Source organism: Sinohyriopsis cumingii, unplaced genomic scaffold (assembly GCF_028554795.1).
Source record: "Sinohyriopsis cumingii isolate HCF-2022 unplaced genomic scaffold, ASM2855479v2 utg002552l, whole genome shotgun sequence".
In the NCBI taxonomy this organism is placed as follows: Eukaryota; Metazoa; Mollusca; class Bivalvia; order Unionida; family Unionidae; genus Sinohyriopsis; species Sinohyriopsis cumingii.
Window position 1 is genome coordinate 15,343 of NW_028316242.1, and position 17,559 is coordinate 32,901.

Sequence of the window (17,559 nt, forward strand, 5' to 3'; positions counted from 1 at the left end):
CATCAAACACATTTGTCAATCCAAGTAAGTGATGGACATGTTACTGTATGTTAATTTTTTCAATCTGTGAGCTGGAGGGCAGAAAACTTTGCCCAGTGTCTTCCACAGTTTCAGCGGTGCTGCGAAACCCCAGAGGGAACCCTATACATGAGAGTGTTAGGCTTAAAATAAGGCAAAATATAATTATGGTAAAGCTGCTGATTGGTCACTGGGGCCACGTGTCCTACCAAGCAAATGTCAGTAGCCAAATATTATAATAAGAAAAATGCATATATTTCTATGTTTTTTATGTTATGGACAAATAATATAATTTTTTGTGCAAGAGATAAAAAGAACGCCTTTTCTTCAGTGCAAAAACCTTGCTAATCGTGAGACTGAAACACTCACTGCTACATTGCGTATTGAAAACTGCACATTTGTTACACATCAACGCCGATGCATTAGTCATTTCATAAGCTGCATTGCATGTGTGCCATTATAAGTCTGACTATGCATCCGTTTGTTTGTATCCCCCTATCGATTTCAATAATGGAAGCATTTAATGTGATAAAAAGTGCAAGGAACTTAGTCAATTCGTTCATTGATTTACAATTTCTAACCTGACTGTTAGTAGAGTGTCCCTAACACCGTGATCATCTGCCCGTTTCACGCTTAATGGAAGTTTTCAATTTAATAGACGGACATGCCCGAGATCCATTTCCAGTTCCTGGACAAGTCCATTTCCAGCAAAGGGGTGTGTGCGCGATTGCATATAACGTCTGCTTCCGATATGGACAGTGTCGAATCAGCAAAGGAAAAGAATGACAACAACAAATTTGCCTTTCACGTGGATTTAACAAACGGTTTAATTTCTACGTTCATGTGTGCAAAGGGATATAATTCCAACCTCTCAACGTAATGGTTGTTGTTGTTGTTGTAGGGTTTAACGCCATTTTTCAGCACACGATAGGCTATACATGGCGGCCAGTATTAATTGTGGAGGAAGAACCCGGGAAAACTCTGGAAGGAACCACCGACCCACGAGAAGCTACTGGCAAGCTTTCTCACATACCCACATTGGCTGAATCCGAGACTCGAACCCACCCAGACAGAGGTGAGATATCAGTGATCCGTAACGGAGAGCGCTTTAGACCATTCGGCCACTCAACGCAATGGTAATTTACAGAATTATTCGGCAGTTACCTAATAGGATGAACTACGTCATTATGTTGACTGATGGAAATAAACTAGCCCAACGTGTACGCGTATGGCCCTATGTTAGGATGGAAAGTCCGTTAAGCATGAAAGGTGCAGGGGATGCCATCATTAGTGCCATTCTGGTCACAGTCAGGTTAGAAATTATAAATCAATGATTCAATTGACTTAGTTCTGTGCACTTTTTATCACATTAAACGTTTTCGTTATTGAAATCGGTGTGTGTGTGTGTGTGTGGGGGGTTTTACAAACAAACGGGGATGTAGTCAGAATATAGTATGGGGAACCGCATGGGTTCAGCTGGTAGAGCGTATGAATCATAATCCATCTGTCTTGGGTTCGATACCCGTCCAGACCAGCCCGAGTCAGTCGTTACGGTGTGTCTTTGGGAGAGGATTAAACGATCCAAAATCGTGTTAAAGACTCGAAGCCACGCGGACGGTGAGATGTCAGTGATCTGTAAAGGCGCGCTTTAGACCACTCGGCCACCTGTGAGCCCTTGGCGAGATGGTATTGTTTCTTAGTTGAACTGTCAAATTACTTATGTGCCTTTATAATGAATAAGTAATGAGAACTGGCATTTTACGGTGAAGAAAAAGGTCACGTGGACTGAAGAGCGTTGAAGATTTCTTAAGTGCAATACTACATATCATTTTTAGCCTGATAAGGGGGAAGACTGGATTTATTTTCTGTATTTGATTGTTTCCTTTGTTTCTTACTGTTGGGTCAGATAAAAAAGCAATTGAGGAATATTATTCTGCTATATAGACATAATGTAGATTATGGATGGATTTGTTTAAATGCATGCTCTTCGGATGCTTTCGTAGGTGAACCAGGTCTTTTCAAAAATTGAAATTAGGCCATATTTGCACAAAAATTCTTTGTTGAATTTACTGAGAAAGAGCAATAGCTAGTCTTAAAAACTTCCGACCGTATGTGCTTTTTTTGAATAAAAAGATTATGTTTAAACATACACAGACGTACACACGCACACCTATACACAAAAGAAACTACTTGAACTCAAAGACATATTTAAAATTAATACTGTTTTGAGAGAAAGAAAACCTGAATGACATATTTAAACTCATTAATTTACTGCTGACGGAAGGTACTAATTATATCTATAATTTTTTATCTTGCATTGTAGATAATGAAAAGTTCATCAGATCATGAGGATATTGACCAAGTTAATAGACAAACTGAAGATTTTTTAAAATATAAAAATGAAGATTTCGTGGTTCCTTCTGTCAGGATTCCGTGGTTACGGATTGTGAAACGTTAATTTGCTCAGTAGTCCCTGATATCATATGGAATAACACTTGTAACAATTACTCGTTCATTTCTGGAATTCTAGATGGTGCGATAACTTATCATTTCCGTATTGTAATTTTTATACTGATTTTAAATCAAATATGCGGAAAATTAAGAAATCTTCAACGCTTGTCCGATTTTGATGCAAAAATCTAAATCGTGCATTTTATGGAAGAAACGTAGAAATTCAGAGGATACTTTCCGATTTTAGACTATAATTTCATGGCACTGACATTTCTTATTTCCTATACAGAATTCTATGACGCAGACGTTTCCTATACATAATTACATGACTGAGACATTTCCTATATAGAATTCCATGACGCAGAGACATTTCCTATACAGAATTCCATGACGCAGACATTTCCTATAAAAATTTATATGATGCAGACATTTCATATACATATATCTATGACGCAGAGACATTTCCTATATAGAATTCCACGAGGCAGACATTTTCTATACAGAATTCCATGAGGTAGACATTTCTTTACATAATTCCATAACGCAGAGACATTTCCCGTACATAATTCCATGACAAAGAGACATTTCCTATATATGATTCCATGACACAGAGATATTTCCTATACCGAATTCCATGATATAGAGACATTTCCTATATATAATTCCATGACGCAGATATATTTCTGTACATAATTCCATGATGCAGATATATTTTCTGTACATAATTCCACGACGCAGAGACATTTCCTACACACAATTCAACGACGCAGAGACAGTTTATATGCAGATTTTAAATATCGTTTCAAATTCACTCACCATTCAGTAGTTCATTTGGTACTTGTCTAAAAGTTCTTGTTTTCACTGCTGGCAATTGTTGCGGAAAAAGTGGAGATCACCGATGTGAAAACAGGTCTGAGAGAGAGAGAGAGAGAGAGAGAGAGAGAGAGAGAGAGATTGTCAAAAGTTCAAACATAAAGATAGCCATGTATCCGTTCCCATTCACAACATGGAAATCTTTTATAAACGTGCGTTTTTACAAACAGTTCTGGTATTTGGTGACATGGATACGATTTTGGAGAAGTAATTAGCGTTCTCGTTATCTTTAGCTTAACGAGGTCATTATGAAAAATAATATAGACAAGAATAATAATTCAGTAGACCGTACTGGAGCGATGGTTATCGTTCTCGTGTCAAGAGTTAGAATAAAGGAAAGAAAAGCTGTTCTGTTTAGTCTAAAATCAATGCGTCTTCAAAATAATGCGAGTTTTTTCTTTCGAGAGGAGAAAATGAAAACTGAAATTAATGCACCCTGCACCCTTCTCCATTTTGTTTAGCTAGTGTAGGTGATATCTGCATTATTTACAATTTGATAAGATTTAAACAGCAAATGTTTCGGTTTGCAGATGTTTCAGGGTAGACTTTAGCCGTTTAGGCATTGATTTCTATCGTAATGATCACGTTGTAGCCAGCCTAACATCTTACAAAGAGCTCTGAGTGATGTCCTTGGCAAGTTTGATGTGATAGCAAGAAATTGTAAAGGTCCTAATTAGGCAAAAGAAACTTAAAATTGCATAAAGTTCTGAATAATTTATTTTCACAAGATACATTAGTGGCAATGAATACACAGTCTGTACATAATTGTCGTGTTGGTCCAATGTGTACTTTGAAACAAAAAGCACGCCCATTAATAATTTTGGTCATATATGTGTACTTCGAAAAAAAAAAACACGTCCATGAATACGTTTGGTCATATATGTGCACTTCGAAACAAAAAGCACGTCCATTAATAATTTAGTCCTTTATATGTACTTCGAAACAAAAGGTATGTCGATGGATACGTTTGGTCATATATGTGTAGTTCGAAACAAAAGGTATGTCGATGGATACGTTTGGTCATATATGTGTACTTCGAAACAAAAGGTATGTCGATGGATACGTTTGGTCATATATGTGTACTTTGAAACAAAAAGCACGTCCATGGATACGTTTGGTCATATATGTGTACTTTGAAACAAAAAGCACGTCCATGGATACGTTTGGTCATATATGTGTACTTTGAAACAAAAAGCACGTCCATGGATACGTTTGGTCCTTTATGTGTACTTCGAAGCAAAAAGCACGTAGCTTGAATACGTTTGGTCCTTTATGTGTACTTCGAAACTAAAAGCACGTCCATGGATACGTTTGGTCCTATATGTGTACTTCGAAATAAAAAGCACGTCCATTAATAATTTTGGTTCTATATGTGTACTTCGAAACAAAAAGCACGTCCATCAATAATTTTGGCCATGTATGTGTATTTTGAAACAAAAAGCACGTCCATTAATAATTTTTGTCATATATATGTACTTTGAAACAAAAAGCACGTCCAAGGATACCTTTGGTCCTATATGTGTACTTCGAAATATAAAGCACCTCCTTTAATAGTTTTGGTCATATATGTGTACTTCGAAACAAAAAACACGTCCATTAATAATTTTGGTCTTACATGTGTACTTCAAAACAAAAAGCATGTCCATTAATAATTTGGGTCGTATATGTGTACTTCGCAGCAAAAAGCACGTCTATGGATACGTTGGGTCATATATGCGTGCATCGAAACAAAAAGCACGTCGATGAATAATTTTGGTCATATATGTGTACTTCGAAACAAAAAGCACGTCCATGGATTCTCACAGGTAAGATATGTTCGTTTATAGATAAAAATTGTAATAATTTCTTCGGCAACGAAGCTAGAGAAAGGATATAGCATTTGCCTGTTCGTTCTCTTTAGTTAGTTCGATCGTGTCGTCTACAATCATGAAAATTAGTTTGTCATATCATGCTAATAAGAATAACTGAATCGTGTAACATTTAATGAGCCGTAAATTAACTTGTCAATTTATCAATGCATGTCAAGAAGAATAACTGAGCCATATAATGAATTAATTAGTTGTTAATTAGTTTGTCAATGAATGTCAACAAGAATTACTGAGCGATATGAGGATCAATTAGTTATAAATTAGTTTGTTAATTTGTCAATGCATGTCAACATGAATAACTGAACCAAATAAAAATGAATAAACTGTGAAGTAATTTGGGTGCCTGAGTTACTTTGAATCTTTCAGTCATTCTTTCTTTACATACTCGATATCTTGGACCCTATTCCCGAACACGATGAAAATTGGTTTGTAAATACATTTCAACAAGAGTAGTTCAACTGTACCAAACAAAGTCGTTGTGACCCAGTTTTCACCTTCGAGTGACATTTGTATTTGTTAGTTTTTCGTTCATACAGCCTCAGTTGTTAGTAACCTATATCACTTACACTTATTCAAATTGTTATGTGGATTGATGTCTATTCTCTGACCATAGCAAAACTAGGTTTCTGTGATCCAGTTTTTATCTTGTATTGTTTTTTGTATGTTCAGCCATTGTTTGTTACGCACTTAATATTGTGTACCCTATTTCACCCACTCCAAGCAAATTATTGTGTACATGAAACACAAAAGACTATTATGCTATACCAAAGGTACATCTCTGTGACCCATGTCTTAATTTGTGTAAATTGTAATTTTCAGCTATCCGTTCGTCACGTTCTCAATATTGCAAACATTCACCTACATTCATAAAATTTTATTTATTTCTCTGTAAGTATGTAGCGCTTCACGTCACTTTTGGATGATCATGACTTCGTTGTGTCAGCTAAAGATAAAGCTTTAAAAAAAATGGAAAGTCAAATGCAAATTTTTTTTTGAAAGATAAACCCTTTCAAAAAAAATGTAAACATGAAGTACGATATAAAATATCAAACGTTGAGATTGTTAACTCTAAAAAAACGTATATAAAATAAAAGATAAATGCCATACATATGCAATCAGTAAAACATGTGATAATCTTGGCATATGGTTGTATCTCAACAAGAGAGACTTAAGCATACCAAATAAATCACTGTAACCCGGATTTTTACATTAGAATAACTTGATGAGTGTTTCAGTCTATTCGTTTGTTACATCTCGATATTATGTACCCTATTTCACATACACATGCAAAATGATTGCAGTATTTATGTTTTTAACACTATTGAAAGTAGGTCATCGTGACCTATTTTATACTTTAGTGACTTTTCAAAAATTTGTCAGATCCGTTGTATCCAGGCTAATCAATTTTTATTTCCATCAACACAGATGACAGAACTTAGCAGGTAGCATTCTGCACTACCATTTATGCTAGGCTAATAACAAATTGTAGAAATGATTTATATATAAATCATGTTTCTAATAATAAGTATTTCTTCTGCGATGACATTGAGAATGCAAAACACTTTCTTCTAGACTGTCGCAAATATACAAATCTTGGAGATAAAATCCTATACCCACTCCCATTCAATCTTACGATTGAAACATTATAATTGGCAACATATGCTAACTGTAGAAAATAGCACGCATCTTTTTAAACGAGCAAAATTATATATGGATGACCAAGAATCGCAATTAGTTCTTATTCTTTGTTATATTTTGTATTTAAGTTTATGCACATTTTCTGTATAACCGTTTGTACCGGCATCGAGATCACTGATGTTATATTTGTTTGTTACTGTTGGGGAGACAGTGCTAACAAGCTTATGCTTTCTACGGAATCCACCAAGCATCAGATGCTTGTTATTGCATTTGACAAAGTTTCTCAAATAAATATGGTTTAAACTAAATAACGTACATTCCCTCGACATCAGTCCTCATGCCGGTCTGTATATTGGCATAGGGTGTTTCTTTGCAGGGCCCTTAAATTATATTCCCTGGACATCAGTCCTCATGCCGGTCTATATATTGGCATAGGGTGTTTCTTTGCAGGGCCCTTAAATTATATTCCCTGGACATCAGTCCTCATGCCGGTCTATATATTGGTTGGCATAGGGTGTTTCTTTGCAGGGCCCTTAAATTATATTCCCTGGACATCAGTCCTCATGCCGGTCTATATATTGGCATAGGGTGTTTCTTTGCAGGGCCCTTAAATTATATTCCCTCGACATCAGTCCTCATGCCGGTCTGTATATTGGCATAGGGTGTTTCTTTGCAGGGCCCTTAAATTACATCCCCTCGGCACCAGTCCTCATACCGGTCGATATATTATCGGATACTCAAAATAATGCCTTTGTTGGCGAGGGGATTCTTTTGTATGTATAAACACAGTATTTTAGTGACCGGGAAACAAGTTACATTTTTCTTCCTAACATTTTCACAGCTGCACATTTAAGCAAATGAAATGCGATGTAAGTGGCATGTATAACATACGGGTTTTTTAATTATTCATGTAAAAATGCAACTTTTTTCACTTTGGTAGATGTTTAAGAGCTAAGAACCTTTTTAATTTTAATCTCTTCGAACCATAGTTTGATGGCATCGTCTTGTATTTATCTCATTCTATTTCATCATTCCTACCTAAACGATTCCAGATTATTCTTTACACTCAAGATTTTCCCACTATTATCTTCGTACACGAACTGGTTCGATAAAAATGATTTCGTTTATCTCCTTTTCGTTTCATAAATTACGGGTCTTCACATTTTATGGCTTGGTAATTACCTAAAGAGCAGTAATTGAAAGCAAGTGAGTAACAATTTCCCGATAAATTTGAATCATCAAATGACTTAATGAAGCATTATGGCTCCGTGTGAATTATATATTTCTTAAAAGGTAGTGGCACCGTGTAATTTTTCTACTAGCCTGTAATAATTAAAGCTGGTACCCCGAAAAAGTTTGCATTGCGGTATAGCGGTATTTATGAACGTACCTCGATACGTACGACGGTATATCGCAATTATATTCGGGGCTAAGAATTCGATATTTTTGGGGAGGGGCCTGACACTCTTTTGTTTCATTTCTGTCTGTCAATAGTTGTAACAAAAATTTGGTCTGATTGATAGCAAAACAAAACCATATTATATCCATGATATTATTTCGAAGAAAGATAGTAATGATCTTGAAAAAAACGAAAAGAAAACATTTCAGCTCAAAAGAAAATCACGGTCTACCCCCACCCCGAAAATGAAAAGGCTAACACTTTATAGGACATGAGTTTGCTATGTCTAACTGTTCTATAAGTTGAAATCTAAAAGCTGTAAGTAAAGTAGGACGACCAAGCTTACACTATAGCTGATACTGTTAAAGACATATTGCTAACATTAGAGAGCCTAATGTTAAAAATAGTAAGTGTTGATACTGAAGCCAACAATTTACTAGCTATAATATTGGTATAATAGGGACAAAACAGTAAACATGCAACACGCTTACTCAAAAACGGTCGGCCTCGGATGCGGGAGGTCGAGGTTCGAACCACGGCCGACTCATGCCAAAGACTTACAAAATGGTACTAACATCTGCCTCGCTAGGCGCTCAGTATTAAGAGGTAGGTGTTAGGACTGGTCGGCCTGGTGTCACGATAATGTGACCGGGCGGGAAACGATGCTAAGTGTCTGTGTGATAGACATCACTAAGAACTGCCACACTGCAGACATCGTAGCGATTCGACTGAAAATCTGTTAAAGCTACGTTCACAATCCAAATCACACAGACACACACACATATCAACACGAAAATATTTAGTGAACCTAAGAAATTTTCGTAAAGTTCAGACAGGAAACAAGTTTGCAACTGAAAATCGTGGGACGATTAGCAGCATATACTTAACACATTCACATACGTCAGCCAATAAAGAAAACATGACGTGTCTTTTGTTCCTCTTTAATCCGCAATTTTTGCGATAGCTGGATTTGGCTCGAATATGTTTCACAATATTTAATTTGGCCAGTGCGTTGGTACACGTGACGCGTGTCGAACCTGTGACTAAATGAGCATAAATATATACACAAAACTACATTTGTGTTTTATTTAGAGTGAGCAAAAGAACGAGTTTGATGCGGCGTATGAATATGTCGAGGCCGTCATGCCGAGACGTATATTCCTACGCCGTATTAAACGAAGTCTTTCCCCGACTCAGAACAAAACACTTATGTGGTTTTGTTTTTCTTGCATATCCCCGTTTTAGTCAAACATTATTTTTAATTTTTTTAATTTATACTTTGAAAGATATGAAATAGGCATTTGGCGTTTTATGAAAAACATTGTACAACCTCTGAAAAAATCGCCCACGTGACTTACGTAACTGGGGCTAGGTCTAGATATACACGGTGCAGTTGTGTAATCAGTCTGTCTGCATTGCTGATATGGTGATTTAGTCATTAGCTTCGAATGTTTTAAAAATTTATAGGATATATGAATTCATTTAAACTCACAGGCAAGAGGGTTTTTTTCTTACTGCTCTAAAGTAACGTAGGTTTTGGACCATTTATTCATACACAATTCATATTGAATACACACTTTACTTCCAAGTAAATTTCTTGGCAAATCGCACAGAATAACAGTACTTAAATACATTCAGTTGAATTCAGAAAGCCGATTTATTTACAGTATTTCAAACTATATTTTTCATTTTATTACAAGCAATTATTGATGCATTGAACTAAAAAGTGATAATTTAAGCATTTATTTTAAAAAAAACGCGGACTAGATTTGTAAGAGTAATTATGGATATTTTTAAAAAGAAAATTCAAAACGATTTACAATATTGTTTAAAATATAAACAACCCTACCATTCCCAGCATGAGTAATGGAACAAAATTTCAACTACAATAGTCTGACCAGATGTAATTCTACTTGCTCAAAAGATCAGCTGATCTCTAAGGTACGTTAACCTTTATGATGGAAATGTATGTCAGTGTTACCTCACGATTTACGTAACAAATTCGATACCACAGTAACGTTAAAAGTTCCTACACTTAATCTTACTACTTACAAATTATATATATAGTATGTACGATGTATCAGTGACATACCACTTGATGTATAAATTTTTAATTAAAAGGAAACGAGGCTTGCCGAGTTTTCTTTTAATGAAACATTTATAAAAGTGGTACATTAATGATACAACATACATACTATACATATATGTTATTTATACCACATATAAATACATATATTTGCACTTTGAATGGAGTTACGATGTGCTCCGGGCGACTGTGATTGATCGAAAGAAAGAACTCCTCACCTCCCTGCGAGTGTGTCCGCTACAAAATGTAGTTCTACAATTTTTGTTGTTGTTCACAATCAGATATGCAAATTGATAATGTTTGTCTCTCTTTCTCTCTCTCTGTCTGTCTGTCTGTCTCTCTCTCTCTCTCTCTTCCTTTGGATGGTTTGACTAAACTTTACCATCATTCATAGGTCCAGAGACATCATCGTATGACACAAGCGAAAATCCCCAGCTCTCGTATTTTCATGGATATTCGCCCGTAGCTAAGAGAGAGAGAGAGAGAGAGAGAGAGGCGACCATTTGGACATTTTTATATTTAATAATTAATAATCGATTTTTAGAACATTATAATAGGTTTAAAAAACAAAAACAACAACAACAGAACATTAGATACGCTACAGTATGTGTGCCTCGTAACTGACATATTTAACATATAGGCCTAGTGTCGACTGACTATTGCAGCTCTGTATCATTGATATTATGATCACTGTAGATAGATCCCAAGGAAAGCGTAAACATACCGTTACGACGCACCAGATTACTGTAGGTTACATGGTACAAGTTCAGTCTTAATGTTTTCGTTTCAGCGCAATATCTTTTTCTCTCTCACTCCAGAGTTTTGCTTATTTTGTCCCTTACGCACGAGAGGGGAGAGGGAATGGAAAAAAAGAAAGGATTCCGATGAAATTGTGTATCATTTTAATTTAATTTTAGAAAACAGGGACTATTAATACCTGTTATCGTTATTTTCGTATGTCATTTATGATTAATGAATGAGTAGAAATTCACCACTGATCCATAGGCATGTGGTTGAAAAAATGTTTATATATTCGTATTATTAAGCCATGGGCGGATCACAATTTGATATACCAATAGTATTGGTAAATCAATTTCCTTTATACCAATACTGTATATTCTGTAGTCCATAGTTTTGAAACTCTGAAGCTGGGAATGATGTGCATGGATCAAAAGTTGTTTTTCTTCTCCGATTTCTTAAACCTTTTTGCTTAAAATCGTTGCATTCAGAATTCAGCACTTTGTGGCAATTAGTAAACCTCTCTGAACATATAATGCTGTAGCCCAGTTACAGTCCCTTAATTATCGGTCTATAGCTGTGTTTTAACTATTAAGACTGGTTCTATGTACATCCTCCGGTTTCATTAAAGTAATCACTTATGCACCAATTTAAGTGTTTAATTAAACAGGGATATAGTTTTCTCCGAAAATGGAGGCATTCCTAACCATGCCTATAATCTTGACATGACTCCCTAAAGCTTTTTTAAATTTGTCTGGAAATTTTCAATGCAAGATTTCATCGACAAAGTAATTGGTCTATCCTTCTCTATCATGTTTGGTGTCAATTGGAAACTGGAGAACTCACTGTCAAATGTATTGTCTAAAACGTTGTTGTCAGTCTCAACTTGTTCTAATTTATTGGCGATAGATACCGTGAAATACTCATAAACTATTCGACACTACTTAATTTACTCTCCCATTCTCCCCAGCAGCAAGCTACATTTTCACCCACTATTAAAATTACAAACGCGTGTTGTAATTTTTTAATAGTTTAAAATGTATAGTAATAAATCATTCCCGACAGTTTATATGTGGACTATTATTAAATATTTGAAGGTGTAAATGGCGGAAAGATCGAGTTGGATAAGGCGTAGGCATGTCGAGTCCGCCCGGAATTAAACCTGGGGTACAGTTTTCTTCCAATTTGGGGCATTTCTAACCATGCCATGAATGTTGACATGACTCCTGAGCATTTATTACTTTGTCTGAATTTTTTAATTTTTAAAACTTTAAATACAAGACTTTAGCAGCATAATACTTGTTCTCTCTCTCTCTCTCTCTCTCTCTCTCTCTCTCTCTCTCTCTCTCTCTCAGACCTGTTTTCACATCTGGGGCTTCCACTGTCTCCCCAACAGTTGCCAACAGTGAAAACAAATACTCTTATACATGTACCAAATGAATTACTGAATGGTGAGTGAATTTTAAATGACATTTAAAATCTGCACAGGAACTGTCTCTTTGTCGTGGAATTTTGTACATAAAATGTCTCTGTGTCATGGAATTGTGGATAGAAAATATACCTGCGTCATTGAATTGTTACAAGAAATAACTGCGTCATTGAAAAATGTACAGGAAATGTCTCAGCATCATGGAATTATGTATAGGAAATGTCTATGCATCATGGAATTCTAGTCTAAAGTCGGAAAGTTTGTTCTGGATTTCTAAGTTTCTTCCATAAAATGCACGGTTTAGGTTTTGCATCAATATCGGTCGAGCGTTGAAGATTTCTTAGTTTTTCCGCATATCTGATGTAAAAACAGTATCAAAAAATGACAATACGGAAACGAAAGCTTATCACACCATCTACAGTTCTAAAAATGAACGAATAATTGCGGACTACTAAGCAAAATAACGTTTCATAAACCATAATCTCTCTTATGTTTGCTGATTGTCATTCAATTTGACCAGTATAGTGTTGTCCACCTCAGCTAACTCTAATTTCTCGGCCTACATACCGTGATATGCAAAAAAACTGCTCGTCGCTCCTTAATGGTTCTGTCACATTATCCAAAGCGACAAACGTGTCCATTTTAACAAAATATGACAGCATTTCTTAAAATTACAAATGTATGTTGGCATTTTTTAATAATTTAAAATGTATAGCAATAAATTTTCCGGATATTTTATGAGTGGACTATTATTTAATATTTCAAGTTGTAAAAGTAGTTCCAGGCTGTGTATGCGATACGGAATTTTAGGTGTTCGATACGGAATCACAGATTGAACATCTGTATCGCACGCCAGATCAGCCATGTAATATGAATGGGTAATAATTTATATTTGTAATATTCACCTTTAAGATATAACAGAGAAACATTTTCTTTTGTAAAAAAGCAAGTTAATTTGTTGAGCTGTTTGGTCATGAATAACGAAAACACGATGTTACTATCATTTAAGTCGTGACTAGATTCACCGGGAATTTCCGATAAGTTAATATTGACATGACACAGAAAATATCAGCACAATACAACTATGCAATAAAGCAAAATAAATATATAAAAACTTTTTACAGTCCTATGTTTAACTTTTCAAAAGAAATATTAGAGAAAAAAATATTTAACGTAAACCGGTGTTCATAAAAACAATATTGTTAGATGAATTAGTCTAAAAGAAAAAATATCATCCAGGTAGGCAATTATAAGGAACAAATACCTGGTTTGTATTGTCTTGAAGCCAAACAAGTACCAGTTTGTTACTTTGTGGAGACCAGCTGATGTATCTGCTGTTGATGAGTGGTCAGTGAAAAATCAAATTGTTGTTCCTAAGTCGTATAGACAGGAAATTCATAGTCTAGCCCCTAAAGCTCTTCAAGCTGGTCATTTTGGGGTCAATAAGACTGAATCATTTTCATTTGCCGAAAATTAAAATTGATGTTTATAAGTTCCATAGATCTTGTCACACTTGTCAAATGGCAAGAAATCCAATCAGAAGATATACAATGCACATCCGCAACCTATTCCTGCATTTGACCACTTGACAAGCCATTTAGCAGAAAAATGCTAGTCTGTCGGTTCCTTACCTAATACCAAATCAAGCAACCAATACTTGTTGACCATAATCCTCAAGATTTATATAGGCTATTCCTTTAATGAATATTAAAGTAAAGACTGTTCTAAAAGTTTAGGCAATGTTTTTAACAGTTGTTTGCTCCCCAAAGCTGTCCAGCTATTTTATGTTTGATTATTTCCAAGAACGTATGCATGAATTAGACATCCAGCAGTTTAATTTTTCTGCCTATCACCTCAAAGTCACGGGGCTAGTGCAAGGCTGTCAGAAAACACTCTCACCTACCCAGGATACATATATACAATTATATTCCATCAAACCTTAAAAAAGACAGTGATCAGTAAAATCGTGAGTTGTATAATTATCGAGTAAGATCAGGAGAGGTTTTTTTTTCCCCTGTTGGTAATTATCACCAAATTAAAAACCCCATGATTACCCTAAAACAGCAATGACTTTCCCAAAACACCCTCAACTACCCAGGATACATGTAGGCAATTAAATAAAATCAAACCAAATAAAAAGACAATGATCAGTAAATTTCTACCCTGTATAATTATCAAGTAAGATCAGGAGAGTTTTTTTCTCATATTGATACTTGCTGAAGGAAAGACCCTAAGACTGCCCCAAAACAAGCTCCTCGGCTCAGGATACATGTATACAATTACAATAACTTGATGAAATATGCAGTTTTGGTGCATTCTCTCTCTCTCCATAGATAATTCACTAAACTACTTTTATGTTGCAAAGATCACAACACCTAATAGGTCAGAACAATGCGTCACTACATTCTTATTTCAAAAATTCTTTTAAAGTTCATTTTAAATCTTAAATGTGACAAAGAGCAGCTGAATAATTAGAACTTTAGGGTGCTATATTTATATTTTTTAAATTATTGAACCAATTTATTATTTTTAATTGGTCTGATAAAGGTAAGAATTACAATAAATAAAAGTAAAATCTCCTATAACATTATGTCTTTTGTCTCTAATTATTTCCACTTTTAGAGACACAAATTTTAAAGGATGCAAACCTGTTTTAAGGCTGTTATTTTTATAAATACATTCAAAGTTTAAAGGTTGAGGTTCTGTACATTAACAATGCAAATTAAGTATTGAAAAATAATCGTACACTAAAACTTCTAATCGCAAGTAAACATTATTATCACGATACGAACATGATTTTCCACAATTTGATTATTTCGGCTTTTGCGTCAAAATATCTTCCAAAATGAAGATTGTGATAAGAATAAGAAAACCTATAGGATTTCTTAATTTCTTTTTAATGTCATTTTACCTATGATTTTTTTAAAAATGTGCTATTGATGTTGCTATCAAGTATATTATTTTCGCTTGAGCTTATGTACAATAGTATCACAGGAAAGGATGGACGTCTGTGAGGTGCGTTAAAATGGGGTCGTCTGATGAAAGCTTGTTAAGAACAGTTTGGAGGGAATATATCATTGTCGTTTCTGATCCTTACTTTGCTAAAATAACTAATGTTTCCCAATGTAATGAGAGAAATCACTAAGAAGTAGATTTTTAAACGGTAAAAGTAAATACTTAAGTGCGTCAAAACTGGGGTTGAAGAGGATGGACTACACTGCTGTAATAATATGCGTTTTTGTTTTCGTAAGGTGCTATAAATCACTTAGATCTTCGAGAAAACACATGATTTTAGAGAACGATTAAAACTTCGTTGCTAACGTACACCTTAAAAAAGGGAACTTAAAGAAGTGCCCTGTGTATCTACATAAAATGAACACCCCGTAAAGCTCCGCTAGCATTAAATTATTGTTGATGAAGGAAAAAATTAAAAATTTAGAGCGCCGTTTGTTGTCATAATGCCATGCTAATCTCTAGTATAACATTTTGACAACAGATGGCGACACGAGTTAGACAACAAAGACGATATTGATAAAGCTTAGCATTAATATTGTTTTAAGGCCAAATCTGTATGGAAACAGCAGATGTAATGATGTAATTGTAATATGGCAAGTTTATAAACAGAATATATATACATATATATAAAACTTGTAATAACTGACATAGCGTTTGCCATACGACAAACTACAGAATCAGTTCAGTAGTTGGCAAACTGCAAGATAGAAAGAAGCAGAAGGAAAATGGATTTAAGCACTTGCAAGGAGCCATTTACAGCTTACATCAATGAAGAATAGAAAATTCATGACTAGAATTATGAATGTAGCACTTGCAAGCAGCCATTGACAATAATGCAGAAGGAAAGTAGCACTTGCAAACGTCCACGTATAATTTGCATCAATGAAGAATGCAATGTACAAGGATAGAATTATGAAAGTAGTACTTGTAAGCAGCCATTTACAATAATGCATCAAGAAAAATTAGAAAATACACGCATATAATTATGGCGGTAATCCCCCTCCATACATACCATCGGATAAAATTACCGCCGTACTCGTTCACCAATCACGATCAGCAATCGCTAGCACACGCGGTCAAGTGCTATAATGAGAAGATATAATAATTATCAATTGTCTGCCGACGAACCTTTTTATTGTCCCACTTAAACATATGTCTCTCTTTACGCGTAGAAAATATATGAATGCGAGACGACCAGATCATCGCTTTTCAATTGTTGTCTCCCAAACAAAATTCCAGGAATTCTTGGTGCCGTAATTAAAGTCATATCTGACTGATTGTACATAAAGCGGTAATAGACAACTCTCACGCTTATTATCAGACCATGTTATTTCAAGAGAAATGCTGACACTTCATCATTAGAGTCAGAACAGTTTTCTTAGATAAGAAAATAAAAGAGTCAAGTTACACTTTTAGACATTTTTAAGTTGACGCGTTTAAAGAAAGATAGCTACTAGATCCCACTCATGCATAACTGAAAGGTCTCTCACACTTTTCTTGTCACTGCATTTTGCGGTGTATGAGAGGAATTGGTGGCTGTGCCAATGTAAGAGAATCCTTACTTCTCATGTCTAGGTCAGTTTATTTCAGTTCCGTTATCGTTTGCTGGTTACCTCGGCTTCCGCTCAAGGTATGGACATCATACTGTCGTACGATGACACACTATCATGATTTAATCTAAATCCATACTATTTATGTATGCTGTCAAAGAGGTGTGTGTGTGTGTGTGTGTGTGATTTCGATTTTTAACTTCTTAATGCTGAGCACCAAGCGAGGCAGCAATCAATACCATTTTTGTAAGTCTTTGGTATGACTCGACCGGGGATCGAACCCACGACCTCCCGCATCCGAGACGGACGCTCCAACCACTAGGCCACCGGAGCGGTCAGGCGGTCAACGGTAGTCGAAAGCATCGTGGAATAAATGCTATTTTAAAAAAATGATAGATGGTGTTCACAAAGACTTAGCAAAATAAGCAAGCTTTTTATCTGCAGTTAAGCTAGAAAAGTTTGTACCCTCCCCCTCCCCCCCCCCAAAAAAAAGA

At 35.4% G+C, this 17,559-nt stretch overlaps 1 protein-coding gene across 2 annotated transcripts in view; it reads left to right on the forward strand.

The window, feature by feature from the left end:
* The window catches only part of LOC149770173 (uncharacterized), a 69,597-nt gene that overhangs the window by 14,591 nt on the left and 37,447 nt on the right, over window positions 1-17,559 (forward strand). The gene's annotated exons all lie outside the window — the stretch shown is intronic.